We start from the raw sequence: 14217 nt of genomic DNA, 5'->3' as shown, positions 1-14217 counted from the left end.
GGTTATTCAGAATTTCTCCGATAGAATTGAATCCTCAGACAATTAATAAATTTGCTTCCTCGAATCTTCATTAATTCAACTACCTCCTACTTGCAGAAACCCATGCCCTCCACATTTACAGTGAAGCCACTCCAGCAACCCTGAAATTCTTTAGCTCACCCTGAGAACACAATTCCATTCCATTGTATATATGTCTGAAAGGGTTAACATTGGTTAACAGCATAAGCACCACCAACTGTGACAATAACACGAGTATCTGGGCAGAATAAAGGAGCTGACAGGAGGCAGACTGAGGCTACTGTGCTTCTCAGTCTCTGTGGTAATAAAGGTAACATTTGTGTAAACAATAAATAATTGCACTAATGCAATAAATGATCATTTGTTTGCTTAACAAGACTCTTCAAATTAGACCAACAAAGAAAGCTATCCTCATCCATACCCTAGCATTTCAGACTTGAAGAAACTCTCCCTCTCTCTCTCTTTCTCTCATGCACACAAACACAAACACACACACACACACACACACACACACACACACACACACACACACACACACACACACACACACACACACACACACACACACACACACACACAAACACAAACACACACAGAACATGGCGGCAGTGTTGGACCACTGCCACAGAATACTGTACTACAATGACCAGCACTGATTCTGAAAATGCCAGCTAAGAGAAGGATAAGGAAAATTAGTCTTAAGCTTTCATGAAATAAGAAACAAATCGAAAAAGAAATGTTCATGACCCAAAAGACTTCAAGATGGATACTGTCAATTGCTGATGACAAACACAGAAGAATATTTCAAAGAATAACACAGAAAACATTTCACACCTGACAGTGAGGTTACTATGGCCACTTAAATTTCGGAATTCATAAGGGACTGTAATGTTATAGGTGCCACTAAGTCAGGTACAAAGTTACAATAATCCCAGAGAGCTACTCTGCCATTAGAGAGGGAAGGGTGACTGATGGCAGCTTAACCTGAGGATTAGCACACCACAGACAATGGGTGAAGTTGAGGAGGAGCATTGTTAGTGGTAATCTCTCCTGATATGGGAATTGAACCCATACTGTTAGCATCAATCCACATTGCACATCAACCTCTAGCCTACTGTTCTAAGTTAAAAATCCTCCTGTTCAAGAGAGTATTATAGACTTCAGACCATCAGGAAGAAAATCTAAGTCTACTATCTTCTACCCAACAAAGTACCATTATATTAAGTTTGAAGAGAACACATTCAGGGGCACTACAAAATGTTCAGATCATCTGAATTTGTAAAGTCAAAGACTGTGGGAGAGATGGGATACAGTAAATGTGAAACAACAATTGTACAAGGGAATAAAAGATTTGGGGAGGGGGAGATGATATATATGGGTCTGAAAAGATCTAAAATGCTTAATGCTTGCTTGAATGAAACAAGCACCACATATTTTGATGGTATAAACAGAGCAATAAAGGAGCTGATAGTAACACGGGTCATATTCACATAACCAGGTAAATAGTTGCAATAATGCAGTAAATTTTGTATTGTTTTCCCAGTAAGACTCTTCAATCCTCAACAATACAATAACATTAATGGCCCGAATGAGCCCAAACACACATTTTCCATTCTCAGTGCCTGTGCTGATTAACAGTGAATTTAGAAGTGTCAGTCCTCACTATATACAAGTTCTACTTATTAAACTTTTATGACTTTAAACTATATTTTCTTCAGTCTTATTGCTCTGGCAGGTTTCTTTGAAACTAAAAAAGAGCAGTCATTGAATTTTGATCCAAATTTGCAAAGCTTTTGCAAGTTGTGTGAAATTCATGCCCAACCATTTTGTTTTTAAAACACTCTGACTCACATTTAAAGAGAAAGAAGATGAAACTACAGATTTATCATTAAATGGTGTGTTAGTGTGCCAGACCCTTGAATCGTGTTAATGTTTGGAACATATCTCTTCAATCCAGTCACTTGTATGAGTAATCTAACTGTCTTCATGGAAGTCAATGTTAAACGTTCCTACTTCATGTTTGAGTAAATGGTTTTGCCAATATCACACCATAGTGTATTGTGAAATCGCATTATGGCTGTAGCATCATTTTGTGGAAAATCTTGAAATTCAACATGAGATGGTACGCTTGTGTTAATATAACTATGTCACATTATGTGAGGCTCATATAAAGTATAAATGATTTGATGTGGTTTCAAATCCATTTCAACATTTAGACGAAGGGGTTTGTTCACAACAGTTGAATTACATGAATATAAATTTACTTCAGCTTTAAAATCCCCTCAAGCCACTGAATTATGAAACTACCGTGAAACCAGGCTAAGTGTGATCCATGAAAACATGAAGTGTCTAAAACCATATTCAACTACAACACACTGCAGACAGATCAACAATGTATTTTATTTATGGGAAAAAGTGCATGTATTGTATTGAGTGTCTCACTGTAGCAGTGTATAAATATTTATCATAATAATTCATCTTGGACAGTATGTTCAAAAGAAGTGTAACAGTTGCGAGTACATGAATCAAATGAGTGTATTCCACACACAGCATTCCTACAGCAATGCAAAATATAAACTGCAAATGACATATACCAAATGCCACAGTACATAAAGCCACAGAATAAAGTGTTGCAGTAGCCAGATTATCGATTTGAGCCAAGAATTATCCATTCAAAAAAACTGTTTACTATGTACATATTTAATTAAACAGAGCTGCTAGAACGAAGTGGTGCTGCAAAATTGTTTTGAGCAAAATGGCCTAAGAAACCAAGCTTTGTGGTTTTCAGTGATAATGGGAACAGCAGATGCTGGAGAATCCAAGATAACAAAGTGTGGAGCTGGATGAACACAGCAGGCCAAGCAGCATCTCAGGAGCACAAAAGCTTTCATTCTATTGAGGGCAGGGTGCCAGTGCTGGAATCAAGTGCTAAAAGCTCCACTTTGCATGTTTATCACTTTTCAAGTTGGCTGAAGATTTACAAACAAATGGAATAGGAGCAGAAGTTGACAATTTGGTCCCTTGGTCCTGTCCATTATTTAATGACATCTTGGCTGGTCTGTCTGTGCTCTGAGATCCACACTCCCATCTGCCTCAGTAACTTTTGATTCACATCTCTTGCAAATATCCATCCAACTCCATTTTCGGAATATTTAATGACCCACCCTCCGCCACTTTCTGCAGTAACAAGTACCGAAGTCACAGCCCTCTGAGTAAATAAGATATCTCTTCAAAAAAAAACAAAGAACTGCGGATGCTGGAAATCATAAACGCAAACAGAAATTGCTGGAAAATTTCAGCAGGTCTGGCAGCATCTGTGGAGAGAGAGCAGAGTTAACATTTTCGGTCCAGTGACTTCTTCAGAATGTTCAGAGATGCTTCCAGACTTGCCAAGATTTTCAAGCAATTTCTGTTTGTTTTTAAGATTTTTCTTCATCACTGTTCAAAAGGGCTACCCTTAATTTTGAAACAGGGATCCCTAGTCACCCACCAGAGGAAACATCCTGTCTACATCTTTCTACATTGTTAACACCCTTCAAGACATTGTACACTCCAATCAAATCACTTCTCATTCTTCAAAACTGTTCAAAACAGGCTCAGTTTGTCCAACCTTTCCTCATAAAACAACCAATCTTTTCTCAGATATTGATGTCATAAACATTCTCTCAGCCCCTTCAGTGTTCTTACATCCTTCTTTAAACATAGAAAGCAAAGGTGCACACAGCATTCAAAATGCGGACTTGCTGATGCCCTATACAAGTGAAGTATTACATCCTTACCTTTATGTTCAATTCTTCTCATAATGAAGAATAGTATCCCTTTAACCTTGCTACTTACTTGCTGTACTTGTATGTTAATCTGTTGTCCTAGATCTTTCAGCATCTGAGAATTCTACAACTGTTTTCTGTTATACCTGCGAAGTGAACTAATATGCATTTTCCCACATTGCACTCCATCTGCCAGACTTTTGGCCATTCACACAACCTATCAATGTCTGTTTGCATCCTCTTTATGTACTCTTCACAACATGTTTTCTTACCTACATCTACAGATTTAGCTACCACTTAACTACACCTCCCCTCATCTAGGTCATTGATATAAATTGTAAAACATTGAGGTCCCTGCACAGACCCTTCAGGATTCCACTCTTCACATCCTGCTAATCAGAGAAAAAGACCCAGATACACATATTCACTGTTTTCTGACAGACAAACAATCTTCTATGTTAATATGTTAGCCCCTACTCTTAGATAACAAAGTGTGGAGCTGGATGAACACAGCAAGCCAAGCGGCATCTTAGGAGCACAAAAGCTGACATTTCGGGCCGAGACGCTTCATCAGAAAGACCCATTTGATGAAGGGTCTAGGCCCAAATAGTTAGCTTTTGTGCTCCTAAGATGCTGCTTGTCTTGCTGTGTTCATCCAGCTCTACACTTCATTATCTCGCATTCTCCAGCATCTGCAGTTCCCATTATCTCTGACCCTCTACTCTTACTTAGCAAATGAATCTTTAATGTCATGCCTTCTGGAACTCTAAGTCCAGTACATAAATAAGTCCGCCTTGCTCAACAGTGCATGTTACTCTATCAAAGAACTGCAATTTATTAGTTAAACACAATTTCTCTTTCCCAAAATCAGACTAACTCTTCCAGGTTACCTTGATGTGTTAGTGCCAAGCCAGAACATCGTTAATGATTTATTTTTGCTAATGCAAAATTAAGGTGTGCTCACAATAGCTTAAAAGAAAGTCTTATTCAAACTTTATTTTTGCTGCTTGCCACTACAAAATGCATTCATCGCCAACTTCAATATAGCTACTTTAATGTAGAACAACATACCGTACAATTTCATGAAAAATAGGTAGACTCATTTCCTTTTCCTTCAGTGTGCCATTTTAGCACATCACAATACTCTTTGTACTGTACCAAGTATCAATCTCCAAGAGCTATGGTAGCACAATGTTCCTTAAAGCTTGGAACAAAAGCAAAGTTGCTGGAAAAGCTCAGCAGGTCTGGCAGCATCTGTGAAGGAGAAAGCAGAGTTAACGTTTCAGGTCCGGGGGCCCTTCCTCAGGACTGACCAAGGGTCGTCAGACGTGAAACATTAACTCTGTTTTCTCCTCCACAGATGCTGCCAGACCTGCTGAGCTTTTCCAGCAACTTTGTTTTTATTCCTGATTTACAGCATCTGCAGTTCTTTCAGTTTTTGTTCCTTAAAGCTTTGTGTTTGTGAATTCATGGGAATGGTTGACCTGTTGGTCACATTGGTAGAATTAAACTTCTCTCACAATTTTCTCCCTCACATGTGCCTCATTCACGTGTTTTTTTTTAAGGGAAGGCTGCACATGTTAGGATCACATCTTCAAGACTTGTCGAACTCCACTTCAGAATTCCAAGCCATGAAGGTAGGCCACTAGCACAAAAATCCACGCGTGTTTTTATATACTTATTTGAAAACCAAATTTAAATTAAGCCTTTTTTTAAAAGATTCATTAATAGTATGAGGGTGTAGCTGGTTAGGCCAACATTTAAGGCCCTTCCTTAATTGCCCAGAGGACAGTTAGGTGCCAAGTACATTGTTCTGGATCTGAAGTCACATGCAGGCCAGATCATGTAAGGATGGTGGTTTCCTTTCCATTTTTTTAAATCATTCATGGTATGAGGGTGTTGCTGGCTAGGCCAGCGTTTATTGTCCAACCCTAATTGCCCAGAGGGCACTTAAGAGTCAACCTGTGGGTCTGGAGTCATATGTAGGCCAGACTAGGTAAGGATGGCAGTTTCCTTCCCTAATGAACATTAGTGAGCCAGATGGATTTTTACAACTATTGGCAATGGAATTGTGGTCATCATTAGACTCTTAGTTTTGATATAAACCAAATTAAAAGGTTAACAGTCCCTTGCAGGGGCATCATAGCAAAATTAAAAGTGCATACGAGATTTTAAAGTTTAAATCAAAATGTAATTGCTAGATAATGCAGTCTAACCCAACATAGCCTGCCAATGAGCTCTCTGCACTCCCTATTAAAAGCAGCCAGGCACAGACAAAACCCGTGATGATTTTCTCCTGACTAACCTTCCTTCCCATTGATATCTTCAGCCCCAGCAAGAGAGATCACATCACCTCCAGCCCAACTGATTATCAGCTTCTGTGCCACCCCTGGCCATACAGGGAACACTTAGAAGAAATGCATTTAGGAATTGGCAGACATACACAATCATACATGTTGGTGAGAAATGAGAAAGCACATTGACCTCATCATAAAAATCCACAGAAATAACGTCTCTGGAGGTCTAACCAGGCAGTGAGGAATGATTAGGCTATTTACTTTATGGGCACAATGTTCAGTTGGCAATAACCCTTGCGCAGTGTAAAGATTTCACTTCCAAGGTGGAAGATTATGGATTTGAGTCTTAGTTCATACAGTCATAAAATGGTAAAAGCAGAGTCAGAGACCATTTGGCGTATTTGTGTCCCTCCTTGCTCTCTGTAAGATTACCTCAGCTAGTCCCATTCCCTCACACTTTCCCAGCAGCCTGCTTTTCTCTCCATCCCTTCAGATGTTTATCTAAACCTCTTAAGAAAGCCGCAATCGTATTTCCCACCAAAACACACTTGAGCAGTGCAGTCCAAATCCCAAACACTCATAAAAACATTCAAACATGCGTAAAAGGCTTCTTTTCCTTTTGTCACTGCAGTATCTTTTGTTGGTTGTGTTAAATCAGGCTCCGTGGGTTCTCAATCCCTCCAGACAGCTGTAGTGAGCAAGAGGTCAGAGCTCCAGGATATGAAGGGTCTAGGCCTGAAACGTCAGCTTTTGTGCTCCTAAGATGCTGCTTGGCCTGCTGTGTTCATCCAGCTCCACACATTGTTAATCTGAATCCCAGCTTAGCATCCAGGTTCGACAGGTGAAGAGAGCCATTTTCACCAAATCAGATCAGGTATTTGAAATACAAATCAGGCTAAGGTCATTCTTACATTACAGTCCTCTCCATAATTCTGGCAACCTGGACTACGATCCACAGAATGCAGAGGAAGAAATGGTTTCCATTACTTATCACTAAGAGCAGGAGAAAAACGTGCTGAGAGAAAGTAGGGGAGAAAGTTTATTTGCTGTGAAGATTGGCCGCATCTGGGTGAGATTTTTATTCTCTGGCCGCAAAAGCGTTTCAATAAAAGAACTTGGCAATCATATCCTGCCGCTTGGTTAGCGGACAACCATTTTTTGATTGACTTTATTCTCTTCAGCCGGTCGCTGGGCTTCTGTTGTCTGCTTCCTCATTAGGCTGTTTCCGAGCTGTGCAGCAAACAGCAGCTGACAATCACTCAAAAGGGCTTAGCTGAGCTCTGCTGAAATACAGCTTCTCCACTCACCGTTTGAAGGTGCTGATGGCCCTGTCCCTCAGCTCTGCTTGGAGCACAAGTAAGATGGTGACTGCCTGGTTCAATAACTCTGTGATGCTGTAAGCCAAGGTTACACAGCTTACCCTCAGTTCTCCCAAAAGCCAACCCAGACTGTTCCTTGCCCTTCAAATAAAGTTGGCTGGTCAGTCAATGCTGGCATGTTCCGCTGTAAGGCTCAGACTGTAGTTTTTCACAGATAAGCAATAGTGAAAAACTGGTCGGGAATTTACAGAGCAGTGGTACCTTGGCCATGTACTAGGGTTAGAGTCAGTGTTAGGGTTTAGCAGCTCCGCCCAACTGGTCATGGAAGCAATGAGCAGATCATTAACTGCCTGAAGTCATGTCTCCTATGACAGGCAAGGAAACAGGGTGCCAGCCCCCACCACTTCTGTACCAAGAGCTGCCAGTTAATCAGATGGCTGGAGGATTTTCAGTTTGCAGCCTGCTCCAGACCACAGTGGGGAATTGCAGAGTGAGGAGAAATGCAGTTGGGGCACAGCTGGGTCAATCAGGCAAGCTACTGGGCAGAGATTGAAAGTGAGGAAGCGACAAGGTCAATTGTGAAGATCAAAAGATAACTTCATGTGGCAGCAGCTCTTAGCGCTGAAGGAGACCTTCCACAACATCTCCGTCTCCTCATTCCTGAGCCCATAGGAAAGCCACCAAGGAATGCTAGATGGTCTCTCATGTGGAAAGGTGACTATTATCCTCAAGTGAAATACCAGGAAGATAGTTGGCTTGGGCTCAGTACCCTCCCGCCAACTCGGCTATTCTATGCACAACTCCCATCCATTCCTCAGGGACCTGCACAACCCAAGCAATGTTTCTGAATCATCTTCCTCTATCTCCACATGTGGCTCTGCTGTAACAATATCCTTACTCAAATGGTAGTGAGCTCTCTAACAACAATAGCTGTACAAACAGCTACACTGGCAAAAACATTGCAATCAGTTTTAAGAGGTCGCCTGATAGGTTTTAGTAAACTCCTTTCTCCACCTAGACCTAAACAATACGTGAAATAATGAATTATTAAGCGTTATAGTGACGCACCTTTAACTAAAGAGGCAATCTTTGGTTTACACAAGCATTGCTCACACATTCGAGTTGCCTACTCGGGGGAATGTTCACTTAAATAAAATGTGAATTTATAACCAGGTCTGCTCAATGTCTGCTGAAAATACATCAGGCTCATATTTCAGCACGAAACACACAAGAGAAACATAGTAAGTCACAGGCCCTCTCACCTGACAAAAGGAATCAGTGTTTGATGAGCATCAGCACTTTGAATAACTGTCTTAATAACTCCATGGTTATGGACTGCTCAATGAAAAGGGACTACAAAACTGTAAGTTAAAGATTCACAATGGGTAACTGAGAAATGAACTCCATGAAACAAAAAGAGAAGATCAAATAACCTCCACTTTTGAATGGAAATCTAATCAATGAGGTTGAGGTGGTGTTAACAACTGTAAAAAGAGATGATAAAAGTGGGATAAAACACTATTCTCTTAATTCATCATGGGAAGAAGCAGCAGAATTTTAATGATTTCAAATTTGAGGAAAGAGAGAATCTATCACTTAATGTAATAAGGAAAGAGTCTGAGACATCGCAAAACGTTAAATGAAATATACCTCGCTATCAATTCTACAACAGCTATCTACTCGAGTGTAAAGGTGTCTCCATGGTGAGATTGGAGCTAAAGCAGCAGCTGGACCCCAGAGAGTAATAAGAAAGCTTCTTTTTGATCTGAACTGGATAACCCAGTCTTATCCCTTTAATCTCCCCAAAAGGCAGACTGGGCTACTGAGAAGAGAAAGCATTGTTAAGTCTGTAAAATGTTCCATACTACCTTAGGTAGAACATTCAGGCAAAGCTGGGAAGGGTATAAGAAACAACATAACAGACAAGAATAATAATGGCAGTGGAAAATATATTCAAGCTCTGCTCGAAAGGAACTGGAAGCAAATTCAATAACAACTTTCAAAAGGAAATTGGATAAATACTTTAAGAGGAAATTTTTGAACAGTTGGGGGAGTAGAGCTAATTAAAGTACTTGAAGAACTTGAAGACAGTCCAGACAAAAGGGCCAAATGATTTCTTTCTGTGCTACATCATCCTGTAATTCTATGAATGCGCACTATACCCCATTATACCTATTTCACAAATAACCCACGGGCCAGTCACTATGCCAGTGACAGAATAAAAAGCTCAATATATTACACTCTATTCCATGATTTAAATCTCTTTTTCACTACTTGTAGCTCTGAGCAGGGCCCATGGTTTCTGGCTGTAACGTTATCTCAGGAGCTGGTACAATAACACCACAAGAAATCGGCAATGGATGGATTTTCCTGCACAAAATCCTCTAATGAGACATTAATTAAGTCAAAAGTAGCATGATACTTAGAACTAGCTGTTTGAATGTTAAAGTTGGCAGATTAACATACTGTGCAGGAGGCAAATCTAATTAATCTGATTATGCAGCCATTGAAGCGAAACATTTGTAGAAAGATGTTGACAGTTGGATAATCACACCCACCTTAAGAGGTGTGACAGCTGACTCAAAGTAATGTCTATAACTTGATATTATTCTGATAACATTAACCTGCAAGTCTGCTTATTCAGCTTTCGACCTGCCTGAAGATCTATAGCTTATAGGCAAAAAAATTCCCATCATCCATACACAGCTCCACATTGAGAAGGTGCATGAATAGCTCTCATTTACCATGTTCGGGAGGAAATGTATTCTAAAAAGAATATTCTAATGCCATCTGAACTAATTTGTAATGAGTTTCATCTCTTCAATAGCACCTTTCAAACTTAGAGTCATATTGTCTTTAACTGCACAGTAAAAAGCCCTTTGATCCATCACAGCCCCATCAGTCGACAAGCCTATTCCAATCATGTACATTTGGCCCATATCCTTGTATGCTAGGGCAGTAGAAATGATCATCTAAATATTTCTTAAACGTCTCGTGGGATCCTATCTCCACCACCCTTTGGAGCAGTGAGTTCCAGACATCCATTACCCTCTGAGGTGAAAAACCTTTTCCTCAAATCCCCTCTAAACCCCTCTGCTCCTTACCTTCAAACTATGCCCTTCCCACCCCACCACTGCTGTCCATAGTATTTATAGCCTAAGAACAAGGACAACAGGCAGAACACCACCATTTGCACAATCCCCTTCAAATCACCCACTGCTCTGACATGGGAATATCGCATTGATGTGAAATCTTGGAACACTAACTGCACAGCAGCTGCTTCTATACTGCAGACTACGTTTTTTTGCCTTTGTTCATTCAGAGGATGAGGGTGTCACTGGCTAGGAAGCATTTATTGCCCATCCCTAATTGCCCAGAGGGCAGTTAAGAGTCAACCACATTGCTGTGGGCCTGGAGTCACAAGTCGACCAGACCAGGTAAGGGTGACAGTTTCATTCCCTCAAGGACATTAGGGAACCAGATGGGTTTTTCCGACAGTCGACAATGGCCATCAGATTCTTAATTCTTAATTCCAGATATTTGTTGAACTCAAATTCCACCATCTGCTGTGGCAGGATTTGAACCTGGGTCCCTAGAACAAACCTGGGTCTCTGGATTAACAGTCCAGCGATAATACCACTAGGTTATTGCCAATGGTATGAGGCTGCCTCTCACTATCAAGTTCTGTGATTTGCCATCAAAATGTCAACCCCAATAGCAACACCCCCATCCCATGAACCAATAATGCACAATGTAAATGCTAAGAAGTAATTGATCCAGACTGAATAGGTTGATCATTTTGTGGCCTAATTTCTGACAATGAGCCAATAAGTGAATAGAAGATAAAAGTCCCATATTGATTTCCCACTGAACTGCTTGATTACTCAAGATTGATGAGCCAAACAATGTGTAGCCTCGAAGATCCCACAAGTATTCAGTGCATGAACGTGTGACATAATTATCAAACAATTCTGGTTTGAGACAGAGTACACAGCACAGGCTGGAAGGTTGATGTGAGTCTTGACATTGTCAGGAGCTGTGTCATGAACATTTGCAATGTTTAAGCCAGGGCACAGTAAGTGTTAAATTCCCAGAACATAGTACAATGCCAAGATGGTCCTGATGAACAACTGAACACAGGAAAGCTGCTTGATTAAGTGTGTTTCCGAGGGGCAAAAATGCCCATTTTCAAGCATGTTAGAGGCAAAAGATATACCTTTGGCCCAATTGTGGCTCTGGCGTCCATTCTAGACTGATCTAGATTAGAAGAAAAAATGTGGCAGTTTCAGTATTGTTGCAGTGTTGGTATCATTGAGGAATGATTTAAACTCTAATGTATCATTAACCTGCAGCAGAAACCCAGTTAGGACTGAAAATCTGACATTTCTGTCTGGAATCAATGCATCCAGATGTGGCCAATACTGAGAGAATGGGGGCGGTAGTTTCACTAAACTGAACCAAATCTAATCAGAAATGTGAACTAACAACATTAATGCTGCATGCAATGGAAGCTTGCAATTAAAGAGATAACAAATTATGTAATGGCATGAAACTGAATCTCGTTAGAAACCTGTACAACATAACCTGACTGCATTCGGTTGGATAACAGGGATAACAAGATGTAGAGCTGGATGAACACAGCAGGCCAAGCAGCATCAGAGGAGCAGGAAGGCTGACATTTCGGGCCTAGAGTCTTCTTCAGAAATGGGGGTTCTGAAATAAATAGGGAGAGACGGGGAGGCGGATAGAAGATGGATAGAGTAGAAGATAGGTGGAGAGGAGGCAGATAGGTCAAAGAGGTGGGGATGGAGCCAGCAAAGGTGAGTGTAGGTGGGGAGTTAGGGAGGAGATAGGTCAGTCCAGTGAGGACAGACAGATCAAGGGAGTGGGGTCAGGTTAGTAGGTAGGAAATAGGGGTGGGACTTGAGGTGGGAGGAGAGGATAGGTGGTAGGGAGGACAAGTTAGGGAGGCGGGGACAAGCTGGGCAGGTTTTGGGATGCAGTAGGGGGAGGGTAGATTTTGAAGCTTGTGAAGTCCACATTGATGCCATTGGGCTGCAGTGTTCCCAAGCGGAATATGATTAGATTTGATTAGATTAGATTCCCTACGGTGTGGAAACAGGCCCTTTGGCCCAACAAGTCCACACCGGCCAGACCCATCACCCTATAAACCACACATCCCTGAACACTACAGGCAATTTAGCATGGCCAATCCACATAGCCCGCACATCTTTGGACTGTGGGAGGAATCCGGAGCACCCGGAGGAAACCCACACAGAGACAGGGAGAAAGTAGCAGCAGTGTGGAGTTTGCACAGAGCATCAGAGGTGGAGGGAGTGGATGCTTGTGGATGTAGTGCCAATCAAGCGGATTGCTTTGTCCTGGATCATGTTGGGATAGATGATGTTATGGATTGTGGAGGGATAGATGATGTTGCTGTAGCTACAATCCCAGAAGAAACATAGAGGAACCTACTTTCTCTCTTCCATTTCATTTTGCTTTGTTTATCTCAACATTTTACACCTGCCCTCACTTCTAATTCCAGCAATGAATGTTGTGTTTTCTCTAACTGCCATTATGTCATTAATCCTCTACAGAAGCCCCAGGAGTACAACCTAATCAGCATCATTTAGAAGTAGTAATAGAGTGACCATAAGAGCTGGGGGATTACTAAGTGGCTAATGTAGAACTTTGCAATGGTTTTAAATTATCGCAAAAAAATAGTGTGCAAGCTTTACTCAAAGCAAAACATTTGTCATCTTGCATATTATCATGACAATATAAATTAAAGGCCTCTAATATTTAAAGTCCCATCAAAGCCTTAAATTTTTGGGTTGGGAGAGAGTAAAACAAAATCTGTTAATAAAAGGTCTGGGAGACTTTAGAAATGTCTGACATAGTCACCAAACTTGAAAGTACTGAACTCATAGGAATATACGAAGAGAATGTCAAATGGCTGGGACTGACAATAGAAAAGACTATCATGGGATAATGACCTAGATATTAAAATTCATCATCTGGAATGTCTAGCTCACAGTGACAGCTTCCGATGTCTCAGGATGAGACGTTTCACTTACACATTTGCTGGCACAAAGGCTTAAAGACTGAAGCTTGTGGTGGAAATAGGAGATCGAAACCCCCTTATCTAAATCAAAGGATAACAGGAGAATGTCAACAAGGAACCTTCTTTGTAAAGCTTCATTGTCCCCACTATGGAGAGAGGGCAAGTCTTCACACATTGAAAGCACCTCCTATTATAAACTGTGGTTTTTTTTTGGTACAGAAAAGCAGGGGCAGCCAAAATAATGTCAAAAACAATGAGATAATAAGGTGTGGAGCTGGATGAACACAGCAGGCCAAGCAGCATCAGAGGGGCAGGAGAGCTGACGTTTTGGGCCTCGAGCCTTCTTCAGACTCACTTCCACTCTTTCTTTGGCAGCAGTATCCAATTTGACATAACATTCCTTCATCAAACAGCTATGAATATTAACTTTCAATTCCTCATCCAACTCCCTCACTCTGTTTACCATTCTTGAATTTTGTTTGCTTCTTTCCTATCTTCTCTGCATCCTCTCTATAACTATATTCTGCATCCTGTTCTATTACCCTGATGTAGTTATGTAAGGTTTGATTTGTGGTTAGCAAACAGAACAATACTTTTCAATGTATCTCGGTACATGTGACAGTAATAAATCAAATCAGATCATTCTGTTTGTTAAGAAAGGGAGGTCAAACCCCTCTGATAATTAAAATTGAAATGCAAGCCCCCAATCTGTTCCAGCGAGAGTAGTGGCCCCATCCTAATAATTAAACCCA

General features: G+C 40.9%; 1 protein-coding gene across 3 annotated transcripts in view; it reads right to left on the bottom strand.

Annotated features, from left to right (window-relative positions):
* The window catches only part of LOC125467389 (cytosolic carboxypeptidase 4), a 250089-nt gene that overhangs the window by 169207 nt on the left and 66665 nt on the right, over positions 1–14217 (bottom strand). The window lies entirely within an intron of this gene.

The sequence above is a fragment of the Stegostoma tigrinum genome, chromosome 33 (assembly GCF_030684315.1).
Source record: "Stegostoma tigrinum isolate sSteTig4 chromosome 33, sSteTig4.hap1, whole genome shotgun sequence".
Lineage (NCBI taxonomy): Eukaryota > Metazoa > Chordata > Chondrichthyes > Orectolobiformes > Stegostomatidae > Stegostoma > Stegostoma tigrinum.
Note: the sequence above shows the minus strand (reverse complement) of the source record. Positions and strands in the feature narration are given on the sequence as shown.